Source organism: Lolium rigidum, chromosome 6, assembly GCF_022539505.1.
Source record: "Lolium rigidum isolate FL_2022 chromosome 6, APGP_CSIRO_Lrig_0.1, whole genome shotgun sequence".
In the NCBI taxonomy this organism is placed as follows: Eukaryota; Viridiplantae; Streptophyta; class Magnoliopsida; order Poales; family Poaceae; genus Lolium; species Lolium rigidum.
This window is the reverse complement of record NC_061513.1, coordinates 263998549-264005888: the sequence shown is the minus strand read 5'-3', so window position 1 is coordinate 264005888 and position 7340 is coordinate 263998549. Positions and strand designations below refer to the sequence as shown.

Genomic DNA, 7340 nt, shown 5'->3' with positions numbered 1-7340 from the left:
GTCTATCTTATTGACGTTGCTACTCTTCGTCATTGACGCCATTGTGGTTGTTCGAATGCACCCTTCGCGATGGCGGGTGTGAGTCCCGAGCACGCTGGCGGGTCCTTGGAACAACGCATCGGCGACGGCACCCAGTAGTCATGTGGCACAACATCGTGCTCCTGCGTTAGCACTCCGATGATCACCCCACGGCGCGGCAGCAAACACACCACCATATTGACGCGGGCTTCCTGATTGGTGCGAGGCTATAGCCGTTGGAAAATTAGGCACAATTTTCATGATCAACTCCAGAATATAAAACATGATGACAGCAACTACTAACATGTGAAACTCGAACATACTAGATGCATTAATCAACATGAGTAGTAGCAGCGCAAATAGTAAAACATCCATCGCTAAACAGATCGAGATATGTCGCACGCACCGATCCGGTGGAGGTGGCGATGGAGGTCTAGCAGATGATGTCGCAGCAGTAACGTTGTTGACGACATGGACGATGGGTCGAAGTAGACGGCGTTGAAGACGACGGTAGGCAGCACCGCCCGACTTGGACAGAAGGCGACCCGTGATGAAGAGCTTGAGCAGTCGCGCAGAGCGCTTCCCAAAAACCTAATTCGCCCTCTCCCGTACAGGATCGCAAGGATGAGCGGTTCCGGAGACCTGCTTTCCCGTTCGCCGATGCACATCGGCATGCGGGATGGAGTAGGCTACGATGGCCCACGGTCCGGGAGCGACCCGAACCGAATAACTGCGACACGTCGTTGAGTCGAGTCGAGACGAGCGAGTGAGGAGGAGGAGGAGGAGCGCGCGTGAACCACTCATCTTCTCACTCACTTACTAGTGGTGGAACAACCCACCTCATAAGATGGTCTAACTTCCTCCCAACTTTTCATGTGAGACTAAACTTTCCACCTCTTGCCACTCCCTAGTGAGCTGCCACCAACTTTGGCTCAAACTCACAAGACTGCCACTATGTGGGCTTTGAGATTTATAGCAAAAACTGAAATCTAGTATGGGCCACTAAAAATGGCTCGGCAGCGAATGTCTCCCCCGTTTGGTGCTCCAGAACATCTTGCCACGTGCACGAGTGAGTATTTCTCCAGCTTGGGGACCAAGGGTTACCGCGGGACGACGATGCACACCATGATGAGCTTGGCGGCGAGAGTGGTTCTGGCTTCAAGACGAGTGGTGATGGCTCTATATTATACAGAGTATTCCAAGCTGTTTTTGATTGGTTTCCTAAAGCTTTTCCTCCCAAGTGACAACACGTTGTTTAGTTTTTTCATCACTAACAAAAGATAAACTATCTAGTAGATAATTTTAGTGACACTACCACTCTACCAGGATTCTGACTAGTGAAAATTCAGGCTAAATTATTTTCTAGGTAGTTGCATAAACTGAGTGACCCACTTGTAATTCTGGCGATGTGTGGTTTGACTAGTAGAAGATTCATGACAGAATGTGTTGGATATAGTACCACAGAGGCAAATAATAAAGAGTGCTTATTATTATATATCAATAGTTTATAATAGTTTTATGTCATGCCATAACTGTATCAGTCGGAAACATTAATATATGTGTGGTAGTGTAAACAAACCAGAGCCCCTAGTGAGCATTCGCAAACTAGTTCATTGAGATCAATCGATGATCGAGATTTCCCAATCATAAATACATATGTCATTAACAATGGAGTCATATCATTGAGTGAATGATATGGTAGACAGTTCCAAGTATAAGTATTCTGATGCGATCAAAATCATATCAAGTTTAACGTTATGATGTATATAAAAGCATAGTAATCTAATCCTTAAACCGTGAGATCATACCTAATCACCGTCACCGGAGACAGCTTAGACTGCATCAAATGTCACTATCACCGTGTATGTTGACATGGCTAACCCTCATGAGTCCGGAAATGTGCCCCGTGAAGTTCAGGAAGCCGCGGTGGAGCTGATCAAGGCACACGGGCAGCCAAGAACTACCGGAAGGCCGACGCACTTCAGAAGGTCATAGCGGATGCTGGATACAGGCACTTCAAATTAACATCAATTAACTATCTGCTTGCGTATGGTGTCAGCTTCTGAAACTTTTTATGACTTCCAATAGCAGGCAAGTTCCTAACCTGAGTGGTGATCAGGTTCTTGCAAAGAAGTACTGGATCAGACTAAGGTTTGTCCCGCTTCTTGTGGTCAATCGATGTTCGCGGACTGTGTTCTAGTTGTACTGCAGTTGAGATAATATGGAACGAAACAATGCAATGCAGAGGGATCGATGCACCAGAGAATTCGATGTTTTATGGTAAAGAGGCAAAAGAGGAGATAGTGAAGCTCGTGCAGGGAAGAACCTTAAAGATTTCCGTATACGATACTGACCCATACGGTCGACTAGTTAGGGCATCTCCAACCGGGCGACCCAAACCGCGCCCGCGCGTCCGGATGGGTCGAGCCAGACAAAAACGTGGCCCAGCGCGCGGACCCATCCCTAAAACGGATGGCCGCGGCGTCCGGGACGACCCAAACCCGGCCCAAATCTGGGGCGAGTTTGCGTGGCCGCGGACGCCGAATGCTGGTCGCTCGCGTCCGCCCCTTGTCCGCCCATGGTCCGCGTGTCATAGAAATATAAACTTCTTTTTCATTGGAAAGAACCATTACAAATTTTTTTAGCCTACTACTTCTATCCTAATACGTACGGAGCTGGCGGCCTCGCCGGCGACTCCCTCGCCGGCTTGCCATCGGGGCCGTGGATTTCACTCGACGCGGGCGGGCTGTACGCGTGAGGATTCCACTCCAACTTATGAGCTGGGCGGCGCGACGGAGGACTTCATCCTCCTCCTTTCCGCTCGCGCGCCTCGGGCGCGCTCGCGCTCCGCCTCCTGACGCGGCACCACCCGCTTCCCGCATAGCTCCAGTTCCTGCAGGGCGGCGTGTTCCACAGTGGTGCGCGCCTCCAGGCGGACGCAGCCGGCGGCCTGGGCCTCGTGGTTCCCGTTCCGCCGCCACATGCGCTCTTTTCGGCCGCGCTCCGCCGACGCAACAGCCTGCCGGGCGCGCCGCTCGGGCGAGGGCATCTGGATGAGGTGCCGGGCTGCTCGCATAGCGAGCAACTCGTTCTTCTGCCCGAGGAGGTCGCCTAATCGGCGGCGACCGGCCCGGCAGGTTGCCTCGTGCTCCTTCGTCACGCGCGTGAGGTCGGCGAGACGCTCCTCGATGGCGGCGTTGATGTTGGCCAGCGCGAGGTCCTCCTCGTTCATGGGCCCCTCCTCCGCGGCGGCCGCGGCCTCGTACCAGCCGTCCGCGGTCTCGTGCCAGCCGTCCGCGGCCGCCTCCATCATCTGCGCGTCCCCTCGCTTCTTCGCCGCCGGCCTCGGCAGCGACGCGGAGCGCGTCGTCGTCGGCGGCCCACCGCACCTCCACGCGCTCCTCCTCCTCCGTCCGCGGGAACCTAGCCCGGGCGGCGAGGGAGAGCTTGGCCCACGTGGCCTGCAGGGTGTTTGGCATGGCGCCGGAGAAGGTGGAGGGGGAGAGGACGGTGGAGAGGGTGTGATGAGATCTCTGGCCGCCGCCGTCTTTTATAGCCGGCGGCCTAGCGGGAAACTTGGGCGCGAGCGCGCGCCAAAGGGCTTTTTGCGCGCGCGGGAACTTTCCCGCGCGTTCCACCGTCCACCATTGATGTCTCGTCGAGGCCTGCCATGGCGCAGCGCCGCGCAAGGAAGACGAACCACGTGGCGCCTGTTTGGGTCGCTGCGTTGGGTGCAACGTGCGACCCAAACGGACACGCGGACGCGGGCCGCTGTCCGCGTGTCCGCTCGGCCACCCAAACAGCCCAAACCGGACGCGTCCGTTTGGGTCGCCCGGTTGGAGATGCCCTTAAAGATGTTGAATGCGATGGGGTCTTCGTGCAGGTAGAAAGTCATACTTTTTTGTTTGAATTTTGAACTCTCAGTATTATTATCACATTGGGTTATACATACTGAAGTTTGTATACCACTACCAGCTATGGCCAAAAGAAGTATTGAATTCTCTTTTGATCCTGGCTTCTTCTTTTAAAAGACCTCTAGCCCTGCAGTTGCATCTTTACAGTGCTAGAAATGGAATGTATCAAGACTGAAAAATGGCGTATGTATCAGCGAAACATGCTTTTGATATTGAATTATGCCACTGACAATACATACTTATAAGCTTGTTAGCAATACTTCGCGACACTCTGACTAAGAAGAAAATTATTTTTAGGTACATATTTGATGTTAAGTTCTGCAAGAAAATTCTGAATTGCCTCATCTAAAAACAACCTACTTACTGGAAGCGGTGTTTTGGAACATGGGTCCATATGGTTTCTATATTTCGAAATGCATCTTACATACATTTTAAATTTAAAAAAAAATTAAAACTAAAAGTTCGCACGTATATCTTCACGTGCTACGTGCTCACAAAGTCGTTTCATAAAAAATCGACTTATCATGTGACGTGTGTAAAAAAGACAAAATTCAGTGCTAAAAATAATGGTTTTCACAAGATAAACTTTCTCTTTTTTATATAGACCACACAAAATATTGGTTTTTCGTGAAACTTGACGAGCGCACGTATATTATGAAGATGTACATGTAGAATTTTTTGTCCAAATTTTTCGACATTTCGAAATATAATTTTTTAGTAGAGGGAGCATACGCCCCGGGAGCCGAATTGAATTTCCGCTACTTTATAACCTTCTTAACTATACTTTGTGACATTCTGACTAAGAAAGAACTAAGTTCTCATCTTGCTTTTGGAACAGGAACACATGCTGAAGAAAGGGCTCACATGGCACTACACTGCCTACGACCGACGGCCAGAGCTCGCAAAGGTAAGCAGTATGACACACCTGACAGCCCCGGTTCACTTGACTGAATCACTGGAGAGCAGTAGAGCACCCTCTGAACCCACCCTCTGAACATTTCTCCAACCATATATACACCTGAAAAGGCCTTGACGAACTGAAATTTATGTCAGTGGGAGAGCCAGGCGCGAGCGAGCGGGCTGGGCTCGTGGGCGCTGCCAAACCCTGAGAAGCCATGGGAATGGAGGAGGGAGAAGCGCATGAGAAAATGGTGAGTCAGTCAGCCGTGACCCATGGCCATGAAAAGTTGAAGACAGAGCTTGTTTGATTCCATCTCCAGAGAACAATAGCTTCATCAATGTTGTACTTGTACCTCGACATTTTCATCATGTTGTAACAGCTGATGTAGAGTGGAGCAGAAAGCATTGGGTGGTGTAAATCTCCAATTTGGGATGCAGGCATTTTTTGAGTTAAATTGTTGTAAACATGTAATCTTACGATAACAGAGTCTGATTGACATATCATCAATTTTAGTTTTTACTGGATAACATGAGTACTTGATTTTCTGAGCCCTTTTCTCCGCGGGAAATGACGCTCTTGCCTCTGTACTGGACTGAACCCAGCATCGACCGAGCCCATCCTGGGTCCCGAAGGACGCGAGCAGAATCCGCTGGTCGCCGGCGCACTCGAAGCGGCCGGGCACGGCGTCATCGTCGGCGGCGATGTCGTGGATGACAACGTCCGCAGGTGGGGCTGCCGGAGGAGCCGCCACACCGCCCGCGCCTCCGCGAGGGCCGCCCTGGCATCGGCGAGCTCGGCCCTAGCGTCGGCAATTTCTGCCCTGGTCGCCGCGAGGCGCGATTCCGCGCGCTCTGCTGCCTCCGCAACCTCCTCCTCTCCCGCCGCCTCCAGGTCCAGCTAGTCGGCCTGAAAGGCGGCGGCGACTAGCTCCTCGTCCTCCTCCGGGTGGGCGTGGCGGCACATCTGAACTACCTGATCCCAGCTAAGGCTGTGCTCGGCCATGGATGGATGCTAGGGTTTAGCTTGAGGTCTGCCCGTCACCTCCGCCGCTGTCCAGCATATATAGCCACGGCGGGGCGGGAAACGGCGTTGCCGCGCAGGTTGTTTCCCGCGGGCGCGAAACGCCGGCGAAACTTGCCAATGTATTGGACACGCGCGGGAACACCCGTCGTCGCGCGGGAACAGTTAATCGCTGTCGGCAGTCCTCGACGGACGCAAAACGCCATTAACAACCTTGACGTTGTTCCGCTAAAAAAATGCGTCCGCAACGCTGGAGGTACCCGACGCAAACGGACGTCCTGGGCCGCATGGCGTCCGTGGACCGACGCAAACGGACACAATAGGACTTTTCGGACGCCGTCGGCTTGGAGATGCCCTTACCTAAAGATTCCTCTTGGTCTAGTTCACTCATTTTCTCGTGCCATTTGGCGGCTAGAGCCTAGGAAAAAAAGGAAAACCAAATCACATGAGTGGGTCGATCTTAGTCTTCCTCTCACTATTTGTGCCATTGTTCCATATGGACAGTAGGAAAAAAAGAAAACCAAATCACATGAGTGTGCATCCTTTATGCCAATAGGGCATGATGGTGTTGCAGAGACTAGGTGTAATTGGTATCTCTGCGATATTAATATATGCTCTTTATAAAAAAAAAAAAAACTACAGTATTATGTTTCCTTAATAAAATGTGTGTGTGGGGGTGGGGACTTTTGCTCTAAGAAATTAGTCCGCGTCCCAGCTTCTAAAATTGGTGATTTCTGTCACCGACACACGGCCGAGGCTAGGTCACTGTCTCGGCCAGGGACCGGATGGAGTATGAGAGTGCAATGATGGCCTTGTCTACATCTCTGTAGATGTGTTGCTCCTATATAATTTGGTAAGGATAAGAGGCAACATGCATGTTTCGATTTATTTATCTTCTGTCTTTTCAGTTTCCATTGCTAGCTCAGGGTCAAGCTATCTCCTTCTTCCCATGATGGCATATTGGCATTGCCTAAAGATTCCTCTTGGTCTGGTTCACTCATTTTCTGGCGGCTAGAACCTAGGAAAAAAAAGAAAACCAAATCACATAAGTGGATCGATCTTAGTGTTCCTCTCACTGTTTGTGCCATTGTTCCATATGGACAGTAGTGGCCCGAGCACATCGAGTGGCGACCATTCCATCGCCAGAGGCGATAACTGTTCCCAAAGACAAATTCACAGCCACGGCAACCCTGCTGTCATAGCCGCTAGTTGTGATGAATCTGAATAAAGGGAAAGCTCTACTGTTATATGTTTATGCGATAGGGCCGGACACATAAGTGACAACAGATGCCACACAATCACGTTTTGTGGCGGCAGACATGAGACATTCATGGTCGTGTCTTGCACCGTACAAGTCAAAAGAAAAACAACGTTGGCTGTCAGGCTCCTCCTAGGACGATCGATCGTCGGCAACCGTCGTTATCCGCGTAGACTGTGTTGATCGCTAGCGGCTGCCATGTTTGACGTACGCGGGTGGAAAGTGGGTA

At 51.2% G+C, this 7340-nt stretch overlaps 1 pseudogene; it reads left to right on the top strand.

Annotated features, from left to right (window-relative positions):
* The first annotated feature begins 1424 nt into the window (after window positions 1-1424).
* On the top strand, window positions 1425-5149 carry LOC124664060 (annotated as a pseudogene).
* Window positions 5150-7340: the final 2191 nt, after the last annotated feature.